This window comes from Theobroma cacao, chromosome 3, assembly GCF_000208745.1.
Source record: "Theobroma cacao cultivar B97-61/B2 chromosome 3, Criollo_cocoa_genome_V2, whole genome shotgun sequence".
NCBI classification, from domain to species: domain Eukaryota; kingdom Viridiplantae; phylum Streptophyta; class Magnoliopsida; order Malvales; family Malvaceae; genus Theobroma; species Theobroma cacao.
The window spans coordinates 7,497,029-7,524,580 of NC_030852.1; the positions used below are offsets into that span (position 1 = coordinate 7,497,029).

Consider the following 27,552-nt stretch of genomic DNA (forward strand, 5'->3'; position numbering starts at 1 on the left):
GCATACAACATAAAATGTTGTAACACGCCATGCATATAATGTAAAATGTTGTAACACACCATGCGTATCAAGTCAAATGTTGTAACACGCTAACGTTGACACGCCAATCACTATAATTACTGTGTCCTTACATGAACTGGCCTAAAATACCCGTGACGTGTGACACGTCAATCAGTGTAATTACTGACCCGTTACACGAACTACCCTAAAATAACCAATGTCGTGACACGCTAAAAATCCCAAAAAGCAATTTACCCACTACACGCCATATCTGTTATAGTTCAAAACTTTGGTACGACCATAAAATCGAGAAGAAAACAATTTAAACATAATAATTGAAAAAGATTGAAAAAACATGAACATATCACACAAACCCAACAAAAAATCAATGAACAGAAGAAAGTTTTAAAAGTTTTATTGTTAGATTGACTGATCTCTTCACTAATAACCGACATTGTTGCTGTGGTGTCGTCAAGCTTGCAAAGAAGAAAGTTGAACACTCTGGTATCTTTGGGAATGAGGAATCAGGAATGAACCTCTTCACACAAATGTTTGCGATTTCTGAAAAATATTTATTTAAAATGAAATGGCCTCAAAATTTCCTCTGTAAATATTCATTTATTGAATTCATTTAGTTGAAGTCCAATCGGTTTCCTCGTTATTTGCTCGCTTTTTTTTTCCTTTTTCAAACCATGTCATGTCACCCATCAATTCCTATGCCGTGTCACACACTCTAAACCCTGCCGTGTCACGGATCTCCATGGAGTCTGACAAACTCTGAATGCTGGCGTGTTACAGATTCCCTCCATGTCATGTCACAAACTTTGAACGTTGGCGTGTCACAGATTCCCTTGATGGCGTGTCACGAACTCTGAACGCTGACATGTCAAAATTCCCTCCATGGGGTGTCACGAACTCTGAATGCTGGTGTGTCACAGATTCCTTCCATGACGTGTCACCAACTCTGAACTCTGTCGTGTCACAAATTCCCTCCATGGCGTGTCACCAACTCTGAATGCTGGCATGTCACAGCCATGTCACACAATCCAACCATGGCGTGTCACAAACTCTAAACCCTGCCATGTCACAACCGTGCACACATTCCAACCATGTCGTGTCACAAACTCTAAACCCTATCATGTCACAGCCGTGCCACACATTCCTAACATGCTGTTTCACAAACTCTAAACCATGCCCTGCCATAGCCGTCTCATATATGGCCTATTATAGCATGACCATTTCGTGCTTTGGATTCACATCTTTCTCCTTTCAATTCACCACCATATCAGGGATTTCTGGTTTCACATCATTCTCCAAGCTTTTGATTCATCACGACCGGTTCCTCATTCGGTTTAATATCACTCTTCTTCTATTATTTGAATGCCATGTTCAAAATCTCTGAAAACCATCTCATACAATATTATTTTGTTTTGCACAAGCTTTGCGAAAAAAAATGGATGTTTTGCACAAAATTAGATATTCGCAAATTCTTTGCTTATTTATTTTCTCATTTTCCGCTTGTTTGAGAGTCACGTCAACGAAGATGGCTTATTAAGGGCGTTTTTGTCCTTAAATTTATTCTTATGGCTAAAAACAGTTAAAATTATCTGAAGGCTTATTTAAAAAAACACGTTATTTTTAAGGGCTACAAAAACAATTCCCCTTATTCTTAAGGGCTAAAAATTTTTTTTCCCTTTATTTTATACTATTATTTTTCTCTTGATGCACAGACATCGGACTCTACAATTATATAGTATAGACCATACCGACCTCCACAAGAGCTGCATGAGGAATGTTTAATGCCACATGGGGCTCTCTACAATTTTTGTCAAAGAAAACATAGGTCATGATGAGGAATTGCTTGAGTAAGTTTGAGCCATTGCGCACTGCTAAATGTGACTGGCCCAAGAAATATGCAGTGCCGCTCTCCCTGGCGTCAATTAATTCTTGTAGCTCCCCCCTCACAGGCACACGCATTTTTGGACTATTAGTAGGCAGCATAAACTGAACCTTCTTTTTCCTCTTGCCTTCGTTATCTGCCTCACCCACTGGACTCCTCACTTTCATCTGAGGTTCTGCATTGGCTGAGCCTGCGCCTCCCATACCTAGGTAGGTATCGTGTAAGGATATTAGAGCACTCTCTTCAGGCAAATGTCTTCCAACAACAATCATTCTTCCTTCAGGCGACATCAAGGACTCAAAATGATGTTCTTCCAATGAAATAAACTCTCCAATCGAGCCAATGATCTGTTCCTCAAAGTCGTCTGTGTCCCTGATATGATCACAAATCCATACCGTACAATGCATCGATAGATTTTATATTCTCTAGGTCCAACTCTACCGATTAGATACCGCCTATCTGGGGAAACATAAGGAACTGGTAGAGACTTGAAGGACACAAAAATCAGCACTTGATGAAAGGCAAGGAGGTTTGTGATGAAATGGGAGAAAAAAGTTGGGATTCCTGTCACTATGTCTGTGTAGATAAAGCCAATTCCAGGTACCCTGGAAACTCCAAGACCTGGGCTAAGATTTGTAAGCCATTCCATGGACAACTTGTTTTCTAAGTCAAACTCGTATTTCTTCATTGTTCCATAATGCCATGCAACCATGATAGTCAAGGACAGGACCAAAAGAACAACTAGGTACCAAGCTCCCTTGAGAAAGTTTAACATGCTGGATGATAGATACATGGGCTCTATGGAGCCAAAGAACATTAAAAAGCAAGCTGATGCCAGCAAACTCTTTTCCCAATACAGAGCAATCACAAGTGACATTACACAAGTTGTTACAAGCATGCCAGAGACTAAAGCCATACCTGCAAGAAATAAACCCATGTTTATTAGATCTAACAGAACTATACCATTCAAACATCTGGCTTCCTTGAAGCATTTATTATTCGTTTTTTTTTTGTTCAATAAAGTGCTACTAATTTACTGATAGGACAGTATCACAAACTTGATACAAAATATAGGATACATTTCAATCAATACACTTTCCCTACTCTTAGCACTCAATTATTCTTTATATGTACAAACCATTCATACTCTATACACTTTTCCTAGTACTGTTTATATCTCAACAATTTTGTAGAGAAAGAGGATGATGTCTAGCAGAGTTACTTGATGCATTTCCAATTCGAACAATGTCATGGAAACCTATAGTAACACCAATGCTAAGAACCATTAGTATCCAGTTGACATCTGGAATATAAACCTAGCCATGTATCTTACTCCATGTATGAATAACTTTGACTCTGGGGAAACAACCAAGGGCATGGCACTGGTTTATAATGGAAAAACTGTTATATTTCTAGTCTTTAGCAGAGAACAAGTTGTCAAAGATACTCTGTTATAAAACTAAAACAGAAAGGCTTACAAAACTTGAAAGAAAGACTATCGATGGTTACAAGAAACTGCAAGTCTGCTTCATTGATCAGATTAAAGTACAAGTTAAATATGCAGTAGGCATGATTAACACTTGTAACATACTATAGACACAGGTGTTATGGCATAAAGACAACAAACTCATGCAGCTATACACGTAGGAGATGGAATTAGTAGAAAACATGCATGACTAATGACCACTACAATGAAGCAAGGTATAACAAAAGCTTGACAAGTGTACATTATCATGCAAGTATTAACTTAACACTCCTCCTTAATACTTGCATATACACTGAGTGTGCTTCTAAGACTCTCAAATTTTGGCTTTGGCAGTGTCTTGGTCATTATATCAGCTAGTTGCCTATCAGAATTGCAATGGTGGAAGACGACATCTCCATTCTTTTCAGCATCACGAATGGCATGGAATTTAATCCTAATGTGCTTTGTCTTCCCATGATACACAGGATTTTTGATGATGGCAATTGCTGACTTGTTGTCAATGAACATGTTAGTTGCTTGAGTCTGAGGAAAATACAAGTCATCAAGTAGTTTTCTCAACCAAACAGCCTGGTTTGAAGCTTCAGCAGCTGAAATATATTCAGCTTCAGATGAGGATTGAGCAACCACTGATTGCTTGTGGGAATTCCATGAGAATACTCCATTTCCAAGTGTAAACACATAGCCAGAAGTACTTTTAGAGTCATCTAAGTTTCCTCCCCAATCACTATCTGAGAAACCAGTGAGTTTGAAGTCCTGCTTTATTGTGAAATGAATTTCATAATCCAAGGTTCCTTTAAGATAACTTAGAATTCGTTTACCAGCAGCATAGTGCAGATTAGTAGGCTCCTGTATAAACCTGGAAAGAAAACTCACAGAGAACATAATATCTGGTCTCGAGGAGCAAATGTATAGAAGGCTTCCAATTAAACTTCTGTAAGCAGATGGATTTTAAAGCTTAATTCCACTATCAACTGAAAGTTTGTCATTAACAACTAAAGGAGTTGAAGTAGACTTACATTGGCTCATTCCAAATCTCTTCAACACTTCATAGACATACTTTCTTTGTGACAATCGAATGCCTTCAACAGATTGTGAAATTTGCAGCCCAAGAAAATAACTCATTGGACCCAAGTCTGTCATATCGAATTCATCTTGCATTTCCTTCTTGAATTTATTCAAGGTAGCATTATCTCCTCCAGTAACCAAAAGGTCATCAACATATAAGGAGACAATTAGTTGCTGATCTTTGGTACTCAAAATGAAGAGAGTAGCTTCATTATAACTTTTCACAAAGCCTTGCTTGGATAAATAACTGTCAATTTTGCTGTACCAGCTTCTGGGAGCATGCTTTAAGCCGTATAAAGCTTTGTGAAGCTTGTAGACTTTGTCTTGATCAGCTAACAACTTGAACCCTTCAGGCTGCTCAACATAAATTTCTTCTTCAAGTACTCCATTCAAGAAGGCAGATTTGACATCTAAATGATGCACCTTCCAACCCACAGCAGCAGATAAAGCAAGCAGTAAACGAATTGTATCATAGCGAGCAACAAGAGCATAAGTTTCAGTATAATCCAAACCTGGTATTTGACTGAACCCTTTCACGACTAAGCGAGCTTTGTACTTGTTTAAGCTCCCATCAGGATTTAGTTTCCTCTTATACACCCACTTGACTTGAAGAACATGTTGGTTTGATGGTCTGTCAACCAAGCTCCAAGTTTGATTTTTGTTAATCACTTCCAGTTCATCAAACATAACATTTATCCACTCAGGATGTTGCATGGCCTCTGCAAATGTGTTTGGCTCTACTATGGCCACAAAGCTACTATGATAAATATCATAAATGGACCGTGACCCTCTCACAGGCTCATCATCAATGTTATCATCAGAAATTGGTTCATCAGCAACCACATCATTTTCTTGCACATCTGTATTCACAAAGATAGGAGCAGGCACCTGATTATTGGCAGTAGTTTGTATGTTCCAATTCCAGTTGGAAGCTTCATCAAATGTAACATTTATGCTAATAATTATTTTGTCATTTTCTGGTAGATAAATTCGATAGGCCTTTGACTGTGTGCTGTAGCCTATGAAAATACCCCTGTGAGCTTTTTGTTGAAGCTTATCACGCTGTGTGTCTGGCACATGACAGTAGCAAATGCTCCCAAACATTCGAAGATGATCAACAGATGGTCTAAAGCCATGCCAAGCTTCAAATGGAGTTTTGTTCATTAAGGCTTTAGTAGGAAGCAAGTTGAGCAGATATACTGCTGTGCTAGTAGCTTCTGCCCAAAATTTCTTGGGCAAATTCTTCTCAAACAACAAACATCTGCACATTTCAAGTATTGTTCTATTCTTTCTCTCAAAAACACCATTCTGTTGAGGAGAGTATGGTGCAGTGAGTTGATGAGAAATTCCAGTACGCAGGAGAAATTCAGAAAACTCATTCGAGGTATATTCACCTCCATTATCAGACCTCAAGGTCTTTATCTTGCAACCTGTCTCAAGCTCTACTTTGGCCTTAAACTTCAAGAACATTTCAAATACTTCAGATTTTGCTTTCAGGAAATAAATCCAACAAAATCTAGACATATCATCAATGAATATTAAGTAGAACCTACTGCCAACCAATGACTCAACTTTCATAGGACCTGCTACATCAGTATGAACCAATTCAAGCTTGATTCTCGCTCGATTCCTACTGGCTGGAGGATAGGGCTTCCTTGACAACTTCCCAAATTGACATGCACTGCAAACTGGACCTTTGTTAGACAATTTAGGTAAGTTATCAAGTAAACCAGTAGAACTTACTTGATTAAGAGAGGGATAGTTGCAGTGCCCAAGCCGCTTATGCCATAAGTTTGTCTCATCAACAACTGTGGTTGCTTGCATGCAGGAATCATTCCAATTTAGGGAGAAGATTCTGTTTCTCATTGGAATAGTCATCAAATAATCACCTGTGGGTTCATAGATAGTACATGCAGAATCTTGAAACAGTAAAACATAAGAGTTTTCCACCATTTGTCCAACACTCAACAGATTTTGAGTGATGGTTGGAACTAAAAGAACCTCAGAGATGTGCTTAGTGCCAGAACAAGCTTGCACACTGACTGTCCCTTTTCCTACCGCATGTAGGTAAAGCCTGTTGCCTATTTTAACTTGTGAGCTATAATTCTTGTCCAAATCAACAAACATAGCTTCAAAAGGAGTCATATGATTGGAGCATCCACTATCGAGCAGCCATTGAAGATTATCAACTTGATGAGAATTTGTCAGTGCCATAAACAAGGTTTCTTTAGCCATTCAGCTTTTTCAGTCTCCTTTGTTGGTTTTTCTAGTGCAGTTTGTTTGTTCTTACAAACTTTCTCCATGTGACCAACTTCACTGCAAGCTTTGCATTTAGCATCTGGCCTAAACCAGCAGTGTTCTTCTGCATGGTTCCGTTTCTTGCAATAAGAACACATTTTAAACTTGTTTGTTTTGCTGGATGAATGACTTGGTTGGTAAGGCTTTTTATCTTTCTCTTTGAAATTTTTCTTAGAGCCAGAATCAATGTTGCCTTTCCCTTTGTGTTTAGCAACTAATGCACCCTCCACAGTAGCATCTTGACGTGCAATTCTCCTCTGTTCATAAGCTTCAAGTGCACTCACTAGCTCAGTAACAGTGAGTTGAGTCAAGTCTTTAGTTTGCTTTAAAGAGGACACTGTTGCTTCAAATTTTTCTGGAACACTGTTAAGAATTTTTTCAACAATCCGTACCTCTTGCAAGTCTTCACCTAGCATGCGAATCTGATTTACCAGACGCATAACTTGATTAGTATAATCCATGACAGATTGATTGTCTTTCATTCTGAGAAGCTCAAACTCTCTTCGAAGATTTTGAGCTCGCATTTGTTTTGTTCTTGCAGAGCCCTGAAACTCCTCCTGGATTTTGTTCCATGCTTGCTTTGCAGTCTTGCAACCCATGATTCTGCTAAATATTGTCTCAGACACAGCTGCATGGATGAAGGACAAAGCCCTGTATCGCTTTGCTACCTCTTCAGAATACTGTTTTATCTGAGTAATTGTTGCATTATCTCTCAACGCAAGTGGCTCTTCCTCAGATTCTATGGCATTCCAGAGGTCATATCCTCTGAGATAGGCCTCCATCTTAACGGCCCACACTGAGTAATTTTTGCCATCAAAGATTGGTAGAGATGGGTGAGAAACAGTGGGAGTCGACATATTATTGAAGGTTGAGAAATTTGAAGAATGGTGGCTTGACTTTAGATGTATGGTGGTTTTTTTTTTTTTTTGGTATTTCAGGTCCAACTGAGATCTTATATTTGCAAGAGCTCTGATACCATGTTATATTTCTAGTCTTTAACAGAGAACAAGTTGTCAAAGATACTCTGTTATAAAACTAAAACAGAAAGGCTTACAAAACTTGAAAGAAAGACTATCGATGGTTACAAGAAACTGCAAGTCTGCTTCATTGATCAGATTAAAGTACAAGTTAAATATGCAGTAGGCATGATTAACACTTGTAACATACTATAGACACAAGTGTTATGGCATAAAGACAACAAACTCATGCAGCTATACACATAGGAGATGGAATTAGTAGAAAACATGCATGACTAATGACCACTACAATGAAGCAAGGTATAACAAAAGCTTGACAAGTGTACATTATCATGCAAGTATTAACTTAACGAAAACATGCTGTTATGGTCGCCTGGCTTCCGATGGCAGAAGCAAGTAGAGATAAAATTATGAAGACATGGTGAACATGTTCTGCAATGCCATCCATTCTTTAGTTAGCAATGAAAGTGTCAATTTAAAGCATCCAACAAGCACAGAGTAGAAAGCAGGTGAACAAGATACTAGGTACAGATTTATAAAGATGATTATAATCTTCTGGAACATCAGAGTTGTTCTTTGGGGAGTGTATGGGAGATGAATGCGGCTTGACCCTCATAACATAAAATAAGAAATGGGTAGATCAAGCTGATAAATGTCATCTGCAACAGAGACAAGAAAAAAGTTGCCAATCTAAATATGCATGACGCATAGCAGTGCCAAGATGCCACCAAGATTAATTGCCTTGATTGATTTCATCGAGAAATGACCCAGATCTGCAAACATTGCCTCTGATCCTGCAAAAAGTACAATGCTTATGTAGTTTGAAAACTAGTAGTATCACAAACCATCATGTTATGCTCATTAGTAATCAGAATATGAGCGATCAACTGGAATTTACTTGAACTTGAGCTTACGCTAACCTGCTACACAAAGAATGACACTTCCCAATGCCCTCCAACTCTCCACGCTAATATTCTTGACAAACGTGTACATGTATGTTGGGGAGATTGCACATATGATTTTTGGATCACAATGCACAATGTTATATATACCCACTCCACCAATAAGTAAGAGCCATAGAATGACAATTGGAAGAGCCATCGAATGACAATTGGAGCAAATATGAACCCAATTTTATGGCTCCCATAGTGTTGCATTGTGAAAAGGTAGACCAATATGGCACAAGCGCAAGGCACAGATACATCTGAAACAAATTAAGAGGCCAAGAGATTGGGCAAATCAGCAACGGATAAATCAATTTTTCGTTTAAAACCTAGAGGTAAACTGTACGGTTCTTACAAGTAAAAAATGGACATGCAATCCTGAAAATGGAATCTTGATAAATTTATCCTCAGAAAAAGGGATAAGTTTAGATTGTGTACAGAATTAGGAACAAGTCATTTGGAAAAGAACCAAAGAATGAAACAACAATATATATATATTATATATATATATATAAACAAAGAAAATTATATGAAAAATCCAACGCAAAGAAATTGAGTTTTATAGCACTTACATTTCTTTAACTTTTTAGACATGAACTCGTCTGTTTCACGGGGAGAGGAAACTGTAAAAATCACAGCACAGAAAGTTATTAGCCGAAGATTGATGAATGGTTGGCACAGTATGATTGCACTTTTTTCATTTGTGATCTTACTGCTGGCTCTTACATTTGATATCTGATAATGATCGTTGAAGGCCTGATGAAGCTGATAAAACTGGTAAAAGAAAACAAAAAAGGGAAATATAAGATGGAAAAAACTGTTCAAGTTGAATGATATCACCCATAAGAAAAACACTATCCCAAAAATTGAGAATTTGGTCAGGTTTGTCAAACCAGAAATAGCTGGAGTAAGCACTGCATCGCCTAGTATCATGCAAGAACCAAACAGTGCCAAGAACAGCATCAAGTAATGACTACTCTTATGCTTCGCAATAGCCCTTCGTGCTCTTGATTTCCCCTTGGTCCTCAAAGGACTTCCCGCCTCATAATGCATAACGTCATTAGCACTTTTATCATTAGGGAGCAGGCCAACTTTTGCATGCCTACACAATAACGAGTACAAAGCAAAAGTACCACCTACGAAATATTGTTCAAAGGTAAATTCATTTTGTGATCCTATTAGCACTACCATTTTAGTTTAAAAAGTGACTGAGCTCATTACCCTCTCCATCATCATCAGCTCTCATTACTATGAAGGCATACTTCACTAACGAAACAATGGTCAAAGTCCAAAAGATAAAGGAGAAGTATTCATAGACACTTTCTTCTGATTTGAAATCCTTTGGAGGGATTGAACCAAAGACATATAAAGGAGCAGTACTCAAACGACCATAAACTACTCCAAGGCTTTGGAATGACAAAAGGATTGTATGCATCCATGTCTCCTTCTGAACAGCATACAAAATAAAAGACAATATCACATAATAAAACACTTATAATAAGGTATTGCAGATGCACCCATATAAAGTCTTAATGTGACTAAGAGAAAGTGCAGCACAGTATGTGATGATTTATTTGAATAAATTAAACACCAATAGCATGAAGCCAATAAATCAAACAACCCATTATAGACAGTGCCTGATATCAACAAGTATCCTGACAGAACTGCAGAGTAAATCTACGAACCAACTCTAATAATGATATTGGATACTTTATAGTTATATGGCAGCAACTAGCAAATACAAAGAAGCAAAAGAGCAGTAAGCCTGTTATGATGTTAGATCTCATCCCAAAAGGCCAATAGTGTATGCCAATGGCTTGGAAGAATTCTATGCCTGTAATTTGAATGATGTCATTCCAAATTTTCTCTTTCATCTTAGAGCTACATAATGGTATTAGCATAGATAAGTGCTCCGAGTGCAATCCACTGAGCAGCCAACAAATATTATCAGACAGATCAAAATGATCACCACTCCAGTATGCAGAGAAGCTAGCTCATGATCAAATTTTAAAATAGATGGATTATGCTTATCTAGATTGAATGAAATTAAGATTACTGAAAATGGTGATGAACACTAGAAAAGAGCATTCAGATTTGATAAAAAAAAAAAAAGAAGAAAGAAACGAATCGATGCAAGCAGAAATTAAGCTGATAAACCAAGTTCAAGTACTTTAACAAGCAAAAAAACTGACCTGGAAGGGATTAGAGTAGGTTCCAGGGCTCAGTGGAGCATCAATGAAGAACAACAAAAGCAAAGAAACACTGGGTGACAGATGAAAAAGAAGGTGAAAAATGAAGACAAAGAACGGGAATGAGATAGCGGTTGAGTCTATGCAATTGACAATAACAAAGTGAACATTTCTGAGGACAAGATTGAACAACAAATATTAAAGAGTTGAAACAGTTAATGTGACGCTAAATTTGTTTTATTGGGAAGAGTCGAGGGCAGTTGTTTGATACCAAATTGAAATATTAGGAAGATGAGAGACAACGCCGAGCTGACAAAGACGGCCTGGGATTCTGTTATGAATTTTAATATTATAAATACGATAACAAAAAGCCAGGACAATAAATCAACTTATCACATTTGCACATGCAGAGCAAGAAAAGGAAACAGCTTCACATGTCATCGGATCAATAATTTTGCACGTCCAGATCTTTGACCATTTTCATGCCTTGTTTCATTCTTCAACTTATTTTTTTCTTTATTTCTTGTATTTATTTATTTTTCAAAAAATTAGCGTGGCATTTCATATACGAAAGAGCAAAGGGGCATTTTTAAAAATAACCCTTAAAGATAAATGTTTTAAAAAATATCTCTCTTTATAATTTTAATTATTTTTAACTAAATTGGATAAAATTACCATTAATAAAATTACACGTTATAATGTTGCACGCTATATACAAAAGCATGTTACATATCATGATTAGGTTGTTACATGCGATGTACAAAAATATGTGATACGTCATGATAAGGTTGTTACATGCCATGTTGAAAAAAAATACTATTGTTACACACCATATACAAAAACATGTTACACGCCATGGTTACGTTGTTACACGTCATATACAAAAATATGTTACACGTCATGATTAAGTTGTTACATACCATGTTGAAAAAAAATTAATGTTGTTACACGCCATGTATAAAAACATGTTGCACGTCATGATTAAAAAAAGTTATTACACGCCATGATGCATGCCTATTTGCATTTAAATTGAAAGAAAACAAACTTTATTGGATCAAAAAAATTCAAGTAGTCAAAAGAAAAAACTCTTTTAACGCAATTCCCTTAAAATTTAGGATAATGTTCATAAGAAATACTGAGATTGAACAAATTAAAAATGTTCTGTCCCCCTATCCAGCACACTACTTCCTTTTGCAACCATCGAACAACTTACCGATAGGGTTCATTATGATGCCATTTTAATAGGAAAATAACATCATAACAACATTTTGATAATTTTCATTCATTATATTTCCATTCCACCGATTTGCTGGTTTTATTATCATCAAACAAAATATGTTTCTAAATTTACATTTAATTAATAATGAATATTACATATCACACTACTAACTACTTTTTCTACCACCAGACTTCATTAGAGCTCTCAAATCCATCACCACCATTGAGAAGGTTCGACTGAACAACAGAACAAATGATGTGAAAAAATGAGACCTTTTCATTGAAGATCTTAGGTAAAAAATGAATACAACTCTTCTGCTCATACTTACCTACAATAAATATTAAGCAATATTAACATTTATATCTACTGTTAATAGTGGGAACAAGCTAAAAGTTGTTTTATATGCGGACAAAGCACAAGAAATAGATGAAGAGCAGCTTTTAAATCAAACAATAAATCCCATTCTCATCTTGGCTGGAACCATAGTGAAAAAATACAAGAGTACGTTTGCTGCAAACACAACTCACTTTTAGTTTCCAAAAACTAATATAAACTGTTGATCTTCAAAACCACTGACCTATAAAATTATAGCTGCAACTTTATTATATTGTAGACACAATTTACCTTGTATCATGTTCAGCCACAAGAGTTTATATAGATTTAAACATTCCAGAAACTACAACTTTCAAACAAAGGTACTATGTACTCATTACATACTTTCAATTCGATGCAAAAAAAAAAAATAGTAAATTAAAATATAAATTGCAGGTATGAGAATGAACCGTTTAGTGTGGAAATTGTTAGCATGGATGTAAACACCAGTTAATAGCCTGCTGATTATAGGCAAGCCAAAAAAGCAAGCATTACGAAGATAATTGGAACTGACCCAACCACAATCCAGGTTGAAAAACATTTAATTACTGCATCTAGAACAAACTTTTTTGTTAATAAATATACTCGTAATTTCTTCCTGTTCCAACAAACAAAATTCAAATTGAAAGCTGCTATTATTGACATTAATACTTCCAACGGTTGGTATTATAATGCATGCAATGAATATGGCACTGCCTTGAGCTTCTGTGCTGGAAAATGTTGGTGCGCAAATCATGAAGAAAAAACACCAAACCCAACGTAGGTATATTAACCTAATCATAATTTTATGAATTTCAATGCCATGCTTTGTGTTGAAGCTGTTCACCTTATTGTAAAGACAGTTAAAACAATTTAAATGTCAATTTAATTCTGTGAATGCTTTAAACTTTCTAATAACTTGAACACACAAATGACTATGTCATGCTAAACAACCTTTTGATCCATAAATTTCACATTCGAGTTGACATTTTAGGTTTTGATTCAACAACTATGTATTTATGAAAAGAATATTGATTATGAAAAATATGTCTACAGTTTTGGTTTTATACTTTTATATACACTTTTCTGCATTTTCTCTTCTTTCTAGATGCTCTTTACAACTAAAGCTAAAAGATCATTTAGCACAGATGTAAGCCATAGTATTCGGTCGAATAGCGGAAAAACTCATAGGAGCTACTATAAGCAAATTTGCAACAATCAAAGCCATCGACCAATTGACATTGCTTGGACCTATTAAAGCATTGATTAATCAAACAAGGACATTCACAATAGGTATCACTTCAAACACATTGAAATCATGAGTTGTAAACTTCAAGCTGTATGATTGTGATAAGAACAACATGAACAGCCTCTTACTAGAAGTGATACAAGCCCACCTGAATTTATTTTGCTGCGAATGACTCTTGAACAATCTTAGTATCACATTCCACTATCTTCAACTAGTAGCCAAGTTGTGAGAAAGCTTTTCCCCAAAACAACACCTCACAAATAGCCCACCATTAGTCTTGGAGAACAATCACCAACCAAAAAAATAAAAAAATAAAACTGGGTAATTTCAACTCTTTCCCCAACATTTTTCGTTTGCTTCACTTTGTAATCATATAATTATTTTTAACCAATACTATTATTTGTCCCTTCCCATATTTTCCTGCATTGTTGGTTTGTCCATACTATTATTCGCTTTATTTTTCTGGTATTACTGGTGCCATCAATAGTTGGGTTGGTTTTATGTATATTTATAAGCTTTTTGCAGTTGTTTTTGTTATCCTGCAAAAGAAATTCAATGATATTATTTTAAGGTGCGGATTTCTTACAATTTGTGGATATTCTCACAAGTTGTTTTGTTTGATTTCTGTATAGGTAGGGCCTTTTTGTTTTATCATATTAAGGGCAATTTCGCTATTATGCTTGTTTTTGTTCTAGGCATTGTTTACAAATCACCAACTGCCATTCCCCTAATATGAATGGATTACAATCTTTCAATACATATTTAACTATAATTTTTTCGAATGCTATTACCATTTACAATCAAATAAAATACTAACATAAAATCTTTCTCATGCAATACAGGTCAACATCCAAGAAATAGCTGTGAAAACCCCTAAGCCTACTACAAGCCTTCATTTCAGCTTTTATTATTTTACCAACTACAAATCAAAATACCTTCTCCCTTTTGTAGAAAGACAACAATCTTGCATTGATACTGTTAAATGCCTATCAGTCAAGTGCAAGCTTTTTGTTTGCCCTGTAGTATATAACTAACTGGAAAAAAACTTATTAGCAATTGGACACTAGAAAGGCTTCTCATTTTTGTATGAAGGCAACAACATCAGAAAATGACTACAAATAGAATATCTATACCTTTTGAAACAAAATATTTTGTGTAGCTGTAATGTTCAGCAACAACAAAATAATTATAGATACAATCTTTTGCAACAAAATATTTTGTGTAGGTCAAATGTTAAGCAACAATTCTATATGTTGATTAAAATACTCATTACATGTCTATTTCTTCAACTAAGCCATGTGTTTTGTGCATCCGGAGTGTAGCGCATGGGCAACATGCTAGTTTTATGAAAAAGGGCCTAATTTTTAACCTATTTTTTATTTTTCATTTAAAAAATTTTTTATTCTTGTTGTTCTTTTGGTGTGAGAAAGGAGGGAACTAAAAGAAGAACTCTTCTCTCTTTTCATTTTTTTTCTTTTTTTTTTATTTTTCAGAAGAAAATAGATATTCTTCTGAAATCTTTTAAGATAAGACAAAGATAAAAAAAAATACTAAAATAATTTTTAGAGACAAAGACATAATGAATGTCAAAAACCTTGTCCCTTTGTTTTACAAGAGAAATAGAGAAAAGACAAGAAAGACAACATTTTCTCTTGTTTGCTCTTTTTTTTTATTTTTGTTTTTAAAAGGCCTTCTTAACAAAAATACAATACACACATTGATTTTTTTATTCCATTAATAAATAGGATGTCATTGAAAATATTATTCTTTCGTGTGTCCTAATTTAGGGTGTTTCTACAACATAGATTGGTACAACACTATCTAAAAGTTTTTTGCTTACTATCTTTTACATGCTAGGTTCGATTTTCACAAAAAGTTAAAGAGTTTCTCAAATTGTTTCTTATTATCATCCACATTGAATTAGTAAGACACCTCAACCCTTACCCATTGTAGGCTACAAAAGGATAAGATTTAATTTGAGTAGGAGTGTTTCGCTAGTTGCATAAAGGTTATTACTTCATGAACACGTATGCATTTTGCCATTTCCTTAAAAGAACAAAGCCCAAGTAAAAAGTTCATGCATGAATATGATCATATCAAGTGTGCATGAAAGAACATACAAACTTTTGATCACTCATTTCACCAAGCCATATGTTATGTCAAGCCCTACTTTATTATATACTTGTCATGTCATTCATGTACTTGATAGCATATCTACATACTGGGATGCCTCGAAGAATCGTTAAAAGTTGGTATCATACCTAGTGGTACAATTAAGTCGATTAAAACCTCGAACTAGTTTGAATATAAATTTTAGGATATATTTGAGAGTTATTGAACCTTAGAATGTCTTAATATGGTGATTTGGAGTTCGAGGATTAATTTGAAGTCAAATTAGGAATTTTCATAACGTAGAGGCAAAATAGTCATTTTGCCACTTAAGGGCAAAATGGGAATGTTGGATGAAAATTTTGACCAAGTTTGACTAATTGGAGCATGATTTGAATTTGAGAAATGGAAAATTTTAATTTTGACATTTTTCCGAACATGAGGGCAAAACAGTCATTTTACGTGTCCAAGAGGACCTAATTGGAATTTTACACCACCATAACACTTGTCAAGCCCATGAATTTCACCTATTATTAGTTTATACTTTGGATAATTAAGAGATTACATGTGGTGGTAAAAAAATGCTTAATTGTTAAGTTTTAACCATAAACCAATCACATGGTGACACATGTCAAGCTTTAATATTTTTATAACTTCCTTTATAAACTCAACATGAACTCTCCCATTTCACTCTTCATGGCCGGCCAAAGCAAAGAACAAAGAGAAAAGAATAGAAACAAACCCTAGAGAGGAAAATTCAAGAGAAATTTGTTGAATTTCAAAGAACAAAGCAATCAAAGGTAAGATTTTTCAATTTTAGCTTAAAATCTACCTTTCCCATGCTTTCTTTTTCATTTTCTATGGTTGAAACACAAGTTTTCATGAGGGAATACTCGTTGGCCGAACATAGGGAGAGAGCTTTTGATGATGGATCTTGCTAGATTTCATGATATCTTAGTGTTTTTAGTTGTTTAATGATGTTTGGCATGAAAAACAAGCAAGAAAATCACATGCCCTTCAACAACCTTCTTTGGCCGAATGTTATAGGTGACATGATGATGATGGATTTTATTGTATTTCATGTTATTTAGCTCGTAATTGATGATTTATGGTATCGAATATTGAAAACGGTTATCGAAAAGTATAGTTCCTTTAGTAAACGACTTGAACAATAATGAGAAAATCATAGTGAATGGACTTGGATTTGATTCTTAATGACATAGATGGATTTATTGGACTGTGTTAACACTGATTAGCACATTAGTTCGGAATTGAAATGAATTTCGGTTACGATGAATTAAGTCACAATCAAGTTGATTGAGGTACTTTGGTGTATTTGGAATATTAGAAGTGTAATGAATATATTTGAAGTTGAATCGGATGTTTTGGTTAATTCAACAATGTATAGTAAGAGTTAGGTCGAATACAAATTCAGTCTGATCATAATTGAACCCACGTAAAACACCGTCTTTAAGTGATTATTCGAACAATTCTCATTCAATTTCATGCATTCATATAGAGCCTGAAATAGTTTAATAACAGTTTGGCACAAATATATTGAATTACATGTCATGTATTATGTATAGGTGGTGAGCCCTCTAATAAGGGTAAAGATATCGTATTCGAGGACCAAGAATAGGGGTACTCCAAACTCCTGTTATAGTGAGTAATCAAATGTTCATCTTAATTATCTAAAGTAGTTTATACTCGTTTTTATGATTTTAAAGAATAATGAACTTTAACCGTAGATTTTTATGTTTTATAAGTTAAATGTTGGTTAAATGAATGAGATTTATAAATTGTTTTGCAATTCAATAACGATTTTGGAAATTGAGTACGTGAAGACTATATACTTTTGTTATCTATATATATATATGGTTTGAATTGATGGCTTATGACAATGTGATGGCATGAATGGCTGGATTTGTGGTTTGTGGATTATATAAATTGTTTTGTTTTACCTTGATAGGTTGGGTAATATTATATTAGCCATGTCATGCTGTTGAAATTTTTATTGATTTGGTGGGTTATTTGATTAGCTTACTGCAGAGGGCGGGTTTTCGTGGACTAGCCTATTAGAGGGGAACAATAAACCCCGTTATATTTTACCTTAGTGTGAGAGGTGCGGAGGGTATCTCCTAAAGTAAGTTTAGAGTTCACTTCATGCCGAACCACCACGTGAGGATGAAACTCAGCTAACGCCAAGGAATGGCTATATTTTAAAAGTAAAAACATGATTTATGGGTATATGTCATTTTAACATCCTTGACGGACTTGGTTGGATGCCCAGGCCAAGGTGTCACCGAGTATGAGTTTTGGCACAAGCCAAGTTTTTAAGAGAATCATAAGCCTTGTTGATTATTTCGATGAAATGTAATTGTTTTATATGAATTGAAATGAGTTTTAAATGTTATGAATTATATTATGATGGGATGATTTAATTGTCTCCATTTACTCGGCTGTAGATGTTGTAGATGAACTTTGCTTACTCACTGGGTTTATAAAAACTCACCCCTTTTTTTTTACCCATGTCAGGCTCAGGACAGTCTATAGATAGCCGATTTTGTCGAGGGTTGCTTTTGGATTTGCATCCTTAGAAATCAAAGGTCTACAATCTTGTATATTTTCAGTTATTTTGGAGCCCACGTGTCATTGTAGAATATTTTTGTATATCTGATTTAGTGTTCTATTATATATATGAATTTATTTTGCTCTTACGCTACAAAAATTGTTTATATAGGATTCTATAAATATTGTTTTATAAGAAAATAGAATATTTTATTTAATATTTTATTTAGTTTGATTAGTCATAATTTCATTTTAAATGGATGATCTAGATTACTAAAATTATTTTTAGATAACAAATGTATATTTTTCAACTGTATATTGTATTTTCACCAAGTTTCAAAATTTTCAGGTAAAAATGACCAAAATACCCCTATGTAGCAGAAATTACTTTTTGTTTGTTTTTGATTTAAAAATAGTTTATATTCCCTTAAAATGTGATATTTAGTAACTGTTGCTTACAAGAGAGACGTAAAATTGATGCAAGAGCCTTACGAGGTTTCGGTTGACATTATGGGTAATGAATGTCTATCGAGACATCGTGGCGGTTGTCACGGGCTCGAAGGGAGTACTGAGTCGAAACATATTAAAGGTACCTACATTTGTTAAGAACAATAATATAAATGTAATAAAAAAATAAAAAATAATAAAGAATTTATTGAATATTAAAAAAATTAATTATGAAAATTGAATCACTAGATTAAATTTTAAAATGATACATGATTAATTATTAACTCAACTCTCAAAGTCTTCGATAAAAAATAAAGCCTATGATTGGATGATTGGACTAACCTTTTTATACACAAATTTAAAGTAGATGGGTTAGAAATAATGTAGCCTGCTATACCCCTAAACCTAATTTGTGTATTAATTATCTACTTAATCTAATGCTTAAGCTATAAAGTATGAAAGTGATAATAAAACCTAATCATTAAATTAATAAATTTTCTATCCTTTGTAATACAAGTAAAGCTGTAATCAAACAGTGAAAAGAAAGGCTCCCTCTAGGTTTACTCTTAATGCGAGGCTACTAACCCATTGCAAACATATTTGGTAATGGTGGAAAAGCATCACAAGGTAGACTCAACAATGTCAATACTAAAATTAGCCTTGGTAAGCCTAACATTTGATGGCCCATGCCAAATCTAGAGCCAATGGTCAATTTGACACCTTGTGTCTTGATAGTCGAGCGGGGTTGAGTTGGGTCTAGGGATGTCAACGGGTACCTTACTTGGTTACACCGGGCTAGGGTACTCCATAAAGGGTTTCAGGTAGGGTTTGGGTAATGATTTCACTACCTGAATCGGGTTTGGGTAAGGTTCGGGTACTACCCCTTGGGTACCCATTACCCGAATTCGATTACTATTTATAAATATTTTATTATTATTTTAATAATTAGATTAAAAATTTACAATTTTTACCAACTTTACAGGCAATTTTTTTGTTAAAACTAACAAATATATGAAAAGTATGGTTACTCTAGTTATTAATATGATGACATTAATATATTTAAATTAAAAAATTATTAGATTGTTAATTATGTTTAAATAATTTGAATATTATATCATATTATAAAGGAATATAATTACTATTATATATATACTTTTAATATAAATATATTTACTTTCTATTTTGTGTTAACATNAAAATTATGACTTATAAAATTATTAATTATAATATTTATACCATTATTTATATAATCTTATAATATATATACTTAAAGAAAGCTTTTGAGATTAGAATAGTTTTAAAACCTAAATATTTTTTTTTAATTTCATGAAATTAAGAACAAATCTTTATAATTAATTAAATTAATTCATGAAACTATTATTATTAATTAACTTGTAATGTCTTTTAATATATATAGTTTATATATTGTGTTAATTTATACTAAATATAATTACTATTTATATATTAAAATATTTTTTATGTATGCGTGTGTGTGTATATATATGTACTTTATATATAAATATATTTACTTTTTATTTTGTATTAACATTGCAAAAATTATAACTCGTAAAATTATTAATTACAGTATATATACCTTTATTTATATAAATTTATAATATATAAATCTAAAGAGAAGTTACGATATTAGAAAAGTTAATTGGGTAATTGGGTACCCATGAAGAAGATTTTAATAATTTTTTTATTTAATCGGGTATTTAAACAGCTTAGGGTAGTTATAGGGTAGTAGGAATATATTAGGGTTAGGGTTAGAGTAGTAATTTTTAAATTATTTGGGTAGTTAATAGGGTTAGGGTGTTTAATTTTTAATAGAGTTAGGGTTCGGGTACCCTACTCGTTGACATTCCTAGTTGGGTTAGTTGGACATCTTAAAAAGTTCTTTTTTTAAAAAAAAAAATCTTAGAAGGTTAAATTTGAGTCTAAACTCAGTTAGTTTAACCCGTTTATTTAAATTAAATGTATTAATTAGAATATTAAAATTTATTTTTATATTAATATTTTAATATTTTGGAACATATTTTAAAACAAATGTCGCTAAATTTTTTTATTGACATAAATTGTCACGACCCAAAACTCCCCATCGAGCCCGTGACAACCCCCGCGAGGCCTCGACAAACATTCTTCACCTCGAATGTCGATCGAAACCTTGCAAGGTTCTCGTATTAGCTTTCGCACTTCCCCAGTGAGCAATAGTTATCAAATATCAAAATTCGAAGGATTACAAATCATTACCAAATTAGAACATAACATATTGTTTTCTGGCTCACAGGGACATTTTTGTCGAAAATCTCGAAACTTGCTAAAGATGTAGTAGGTAAGCAGAAAATATATATTTAATGATTTAAAAACAAATTAAGTATCTAAAACGTTCATTTGAAGTGAAAATTTGACCATTTGAATGTAATAAAAATATTCAATAAAATAAACTATTTTCTTGTAAAATAATTTTCATAAAACTATCGGTACATAATTCTTCTAGCATAAAAGTTAATTATATTCATATATACTATAAAGCAAATAACTAAAGCATAAAATTTCTTTTACAGTGACACGTGGGCCCACATCTAACCAAAATGCATCGGAAGCTGGAAACCTACAACTTTTACCGATTCGAGTCCAAATGAAGGTCATTGTCAAAGTCAGCTAACTATGGAATTCCCCGAGCATGAAATGTGAGGAAATGAGGGTGGTGAGATTATAAAATCCCAGTGAGTAAACAGATACCATATAAACTATCTAAAGTCGAGTAAATGGAGACAATTAAAATAAGTCATCATACTGTAATTTAATTACCTTTCAACTCATTTCAATCAAATAAAATCAATCCATATAAATAGAGTAATCAACTTGGCTTATGAATTTCTTAAAACTTTGGCTCGTGCCAAAACTCATACTCGGTCATACCTTGCGCAGGGCATCCAACCGAGTCCGCCAAGGTTGTTAAAATTCTTGTATACACTTAAAATATATTTTTAGTTTGAGAAAAATACAGCCGTTCCTTGGCGTTGGCTGAGTTCCTCTTCACGTGGTGGTTTGGCGTGAAGTGAACCCTAAGCTTTACCCCAAGAGATACCCTACGTGCCTTTCCGTTCAAGGTAAGAATATAATGGAGTTTACCATGCCCCTTTAATAGGCTGGTCCACGGAACCCCCTCTGTAGTGAATAATTAATATATACTCCACCAATCAATAAAATTCATTCTAGCATGACATGGCAATTTATCGCAGCCTAGCCTCTCAAGGCTGAATACTCAATACAAATATTTCTAACACCAAAATCAGTTTAGCCATTCATGCTCATATATTGTCATAAGCCATTCAATTTAAAACCATAAATTTACAACATAAGTAGGCAGTCTCCAATTACTCTATTTTCAAAACCAGTATTCGATTTTTTCAGAAAATTTATAAAATCATTTTATAAAATCACAATTTCTCCTAAAACATAGCAATTTACCATTTAAACCCATTTTTCATAAAATCACACAATTGTATAAAACTACTCTTGATAATTAAGACGATAATAAGTTCACTCACAGTTCTAGGAGTCGATGTACTCCTAATCCCAGTCTCCAAGCACAATCTCTGTACTTTTACCAGTGTACTTTGCTCACCACCTATCCACAATGTACAATACATAATTCACCACATCAATGCTTGACCATTATAAAATCAATTCAGGCTTGGTATATATGCATGATATGATATACAACTTATCCGACTACTACTTAAATGCGCTGCTGACCTAATTCGGCCTATTATCTCTAATTTAACTTCAAATCAATTCGTCTCACTTTCTACACTCCAATTATACTTAAATTACCTTAGTGACTATGAATGAGATTCAATTTATCAGTCTTGGTAGCAAATTACGAAAATACCCCTAGTGGGTAAAAATTCATATTTTTGCTCCAAAAATTCCCATTATTTTTCTAGGCTCATAATTCATCATTATTCATCATAATTCCTCAAATAAACATCAAGATCAGCAGCCAATATTCCCCTAGAAAATTCGGCCAATAATGGTAATGGAGGAAAATAAATTCTTTTCTTGTTGTTTTGTTCCTAAATATGCTAAACTAACTAAAAACACTAATATAGTCTAAAATCAAATTATTCCAACAACAATTCCTCTTCCATACCCATTTTTCAAAATTGAATTCATCATGATAACTCAATATTCAACCATGGAAATCAAGAACAAAAGCATGGGTAAGCTAGGTATCAAGGAGAATTAAAGAATTCTAACTTATCGAGCTTGTTTCGTTGATTTCTTCACTTTTTCTTTAAATTTCCACCTAGGTTTTCTTGTTTTTCCCTTTGTTCTTCCTTTGTTCTTGTTGCTGGTTGCCTAGGCTAAATATGGTGAGAGAATTGGGGATTTCATGGGCTGATTTCTATGGAAAATAATAAAATAATCAAGCATGCCATGTGTCACATACTTATTGGCCCAATTTTTTAACATTTTGACTTTTTCTTCGTAATTTTCCACCACAAATATTCTGGTATTTATCCAATCCTACCACAATTAAAATCCCTTGATCTTGACAAGTGCTGGGGTGAAAAATTTATGGATTTGCCCTCGAGACGAAAAAATTACGATTTTTCCCCTATACTCCGAATTATAACGGAAGTAAAATTTTTCACTTCTAAACCTCAAATCATATTCCAATAAGTCAAATTATACTCCAATGAGTCAAATGGGGCCAAAAAAATCTTTTCAAAAATTTTTATTTTGTCCCCAGGTGGCAAATGACCATTTTACCCCTATATAGCGAAAATTTCGATTTGACTCCAAATTGATCCTCGAACTCTGAATCATCATATTAAACCATTCTGGGACTTTAAAATTCTTAATTTCATCGTAAATTCTCTATTTGATCTAGTTCGAGGCTTAAATCAACTTTGTTGTACCTCTAGGTACAATACCGACTTTTGTAAATATTTCGGGACTCTCCTAGCATGCAAACATGCTATCCATCACATGTATGTCATGACAAATATTTTTATAGAGTCGGGCTTGTCATCTTCTCCCCCACTTGGATCAACCATATGATCCTTCTTCATGACTGATTTTGATATCCGACTAAATATTAATATTTTAATATTATTTCATTAATAAAATATTATTTTATTCTAAAAATTTTATCTTGTCTCCTTGGTACCCAAAATACCTTATTATGCCTCACTTGACTTCCGAATCGCCTTTTATCTCACAAATTCTCCTCCGATAAAATTATTATTATTTTATTGTTATTTCCTCACTTGCGAAATATTTTATCCTAAACTTTTCCTTTCGTCTTTTATCACTTTTAAACATTTTAATTGACCTCAATTTGTATTCGATCAACTTTATTTATCACCATATCAAAGTATGGGGTATTTCAATCTCCCCCACTTAAATAGAATTCGTCCTCGAATTCCCGTCGATGTTGCGTTATCAATCTCCTTCTATGATCTTACTCCTTGTTCCTTCTATGGGGACATTCAATTTATTTACCTCGTTCACCTTCAGTTCAATTAAATGCTTTATTTATGGCAATTATCATCCTTTGGAACCGGATCAGTAATACTTTTTACAACCATGATCTCTTATATCGAGACACTAAGCATGCCTTTATCACCATTATTAAATTTGAACCATAACTTCATCTCAATTGTACCGATTTTGATCACATATCATACTACTTATGTATACTTAATCATCATCTTATTAATTTGCTCTGTACCAAATTTCTCAACCTTAATTCATTTATCTTATATTGGTCCATACCCTTCCTTTAATAGGGTTCCATTAAGAACTTAAACAATCTAAGGTTTACCTTCAAAGTCACTCATAACTTTAATCGTTCATTGCATGTCCATTAACACTTTAGCTCACTGACCTTCTCTAGCATTATTTCAAAATCTCTTAATTACTGAGAACAATTCTTCACCTTAGTTAGTCAAATTATCAATTTCATATATACATGTGTACATGTATTTTCAAATGTCAACATCTCTTGTTATGTATAGAGATCCATGTGTTCACATACCTTGGACTACATTCCCCCTTTATTCATCCGTATCCCAATCCTAGTTTCAATATAATAATTCTTATAGTGCATGTCAACCTTCTTATTATGTTTGCGTATAACTTCATATCATTCATATCATTTCCAACTATATGTTTGAGTTTCCTTATACTATATATCATTGCATCACAATGTCATCTCCATTGAATTATAATCTATTATGCGTGTTGCTTTATAGTCCTATTGATGCCTCAAAGATTTATCTTAACTCGATCATTGCATCTCATGCGATACCACAATTCCTAAGAGTCATCCTTTTTCCTTGATTATTTTTCATACCTCTACATTACCTTGTATCTTTCTTGCATTACGATATTGATTTGTCACTTAAGACTCAAACTCATTTGAATCATGTATACCTCAAGCATTTTTGAATTCCAATTTTCATAATATATATTAGGAAAGTTTCATTATCTGACTTCATTTTCAGGTTCAACTTCTATCATCCTTTGTTCCACTCCTTCATATGAACATAACATCATTCTTCCTTAACCAATTTATAAATTGTACTTGAAATTGTAAAACTTAAAACTAGATTCTCCTCAAGTATTTTTCAATATTAATACTAATATCACTCTTAGCTTACAGCTTTCTTTTTATAATCACATAACTTAATGCTTGCTTTAACGAGATCCAGAGCAAAACTTCTCTTGAGTGTTTCCTTGGGAATATCTATCTTAAACTTATGTCTCACAGCATGTGATCCCTTAACTTGTGATTTAGCCGTTAGGCTTCTCAGCAAGTTTTAAATATTTTATGTTTCATACTTGCTGTGTATGATTAGAATCTCCTTTCAAAGATGTTTATATATTCCTAAAACACTTACTCTTAAGATATATAAATACGTACTCATCCATACAATCCCTAACTCATCTTCATAGGTTTCTAGGGTGTCACACAATTAGCCTTATGTTGTTACTAACTTTTGTCATTTTACTGTATCAAAACAGATATTACAAATTCTCGTAATGATATTCTATATAAACTGATTTTCTATACCAGTCTCGTAATTCTTCCTTCACACTTTCATTATTTGGTATCTCATCTCAATATAGTCATTTCAAGAATCTTTCAATTTTTCTTTTAATTATATGCCTATATACAAGGCAATAAAGAAGTTTTTCAATTCATTTGGGTAAACATTCTCCAGAATATTTAAAACTCCCAGATAACAAAACACAATGACTAATAACCAGAATTCAATTTGTAAGCTCATTATCGTGTCACTTCCATCTTACTCATGTATCATAGGCGTGAGGTATTCGGAGCAGTATAGCGTTGGACAGTCAATGCTGAAGTACTGTAGCTATTAGAAATTTTCTCATCAAAGCTATTTGTTTGCATTCAAAGTCACCACATCAATCATTCTCAACCAGTGGTTTCCCTTCTAGATATATATATATCATGAGTTCCATAAGTATAGGTACCTTCTATTTTCTTGCCATACACACTAAGCCAGATTAATACTTTCATCTCATGTCATCTTTTGACTTTTATCCACATTCATAAAATTCCACCTCAAAACATCCTTTCCATACAGTGTAATAAATTCATGATACATATACCACTCCACACATAAGTTGCTTACTATCTACAACTTTCCTCAAATTTATTGTCATCCCTATCCAATTATCTTCTTTGTCTTATACTCCAATAATTTTATTGACTTTTGATATAATTAACTACGAAAACAGCCTAGCTTCCTCCTCACTTTATTCTCGCAATTCTTACTGAATCAAAATTTTATATTCCCCATATTCCATAATTTAACTTCATTAAGTTATATTTGTGCCCAACTATTACCTCATAGTGTCATAACATCACTGAATAATCCCCTTCATGCTTAAATTACAATTATTAACGTAATCACATTATCCATTCCGAATGTCATTTATAACCTTATTGCTTCCTTCTATAACCTTCCTCAATAATTATATTACCAATTTATCCCTATCATACTAAAGATTCCCATATACCTTCAGTTACTTAAACAGCCATTTTATAATACATTCTAGTCATATATTTTTAAAAGCCAAGCTATTTACTTCTTTGTACAGATAACTATTATCTCCTTTACACTACATCTACTTAGAGTTAAAGTAGCATAAAAATTCTACCAAAATATCACATGTCATTAGGATCCTCATCTTAATCTGATCTTATCGAAAAATTCTACTCAGAGTCCTTATTAAGATCCTTTTCCGGGTTCTCCTCATTCTGTGATTTTCTCCTTTTTTTCCTCAATCCAGGCTTGTTGTATTCTCCTACATTCTTCATCACTCACCGGTGCAGCATTTCTTCCACAACCGGGAGGAAAATGTCGTACAACGCTCACCCCCTTCCTAGGACGAATATCTCCCCTTGCAATTGCCTTCCTTGTCCATTCATTATGGTACTCTTCAGATTGTTTCAAAAGAAAATCTCTTTCAGTTTTCGGAGTATCGGAGCTACTCTCACTTTCAAAATTCTTGCTATTCTCAAAACTTTCCTTATTACGAACCCGCTCTACTAAGTTCAGAGGAATTTTATTATTAGGAATTCGAGATGGACCATCTTCCGAATCACCTAGATCAAGGCGCCATTTGCTTCTAGCCGTAGAATCTAGAGATCTCTCGTTAGCACTATGAGAGGTATCGGGACTACCACCTCTTCTAGACAT

The 27,552-nt window shown here is 33.8% G+C and overlaps 1 pseudogene; it reads right to left on the reverse strand.

The window, feature by feature from the left end:
* On the reverse strand, window positions 1,704–27,552 carry LOC18604411 (annotated as a pseudogene).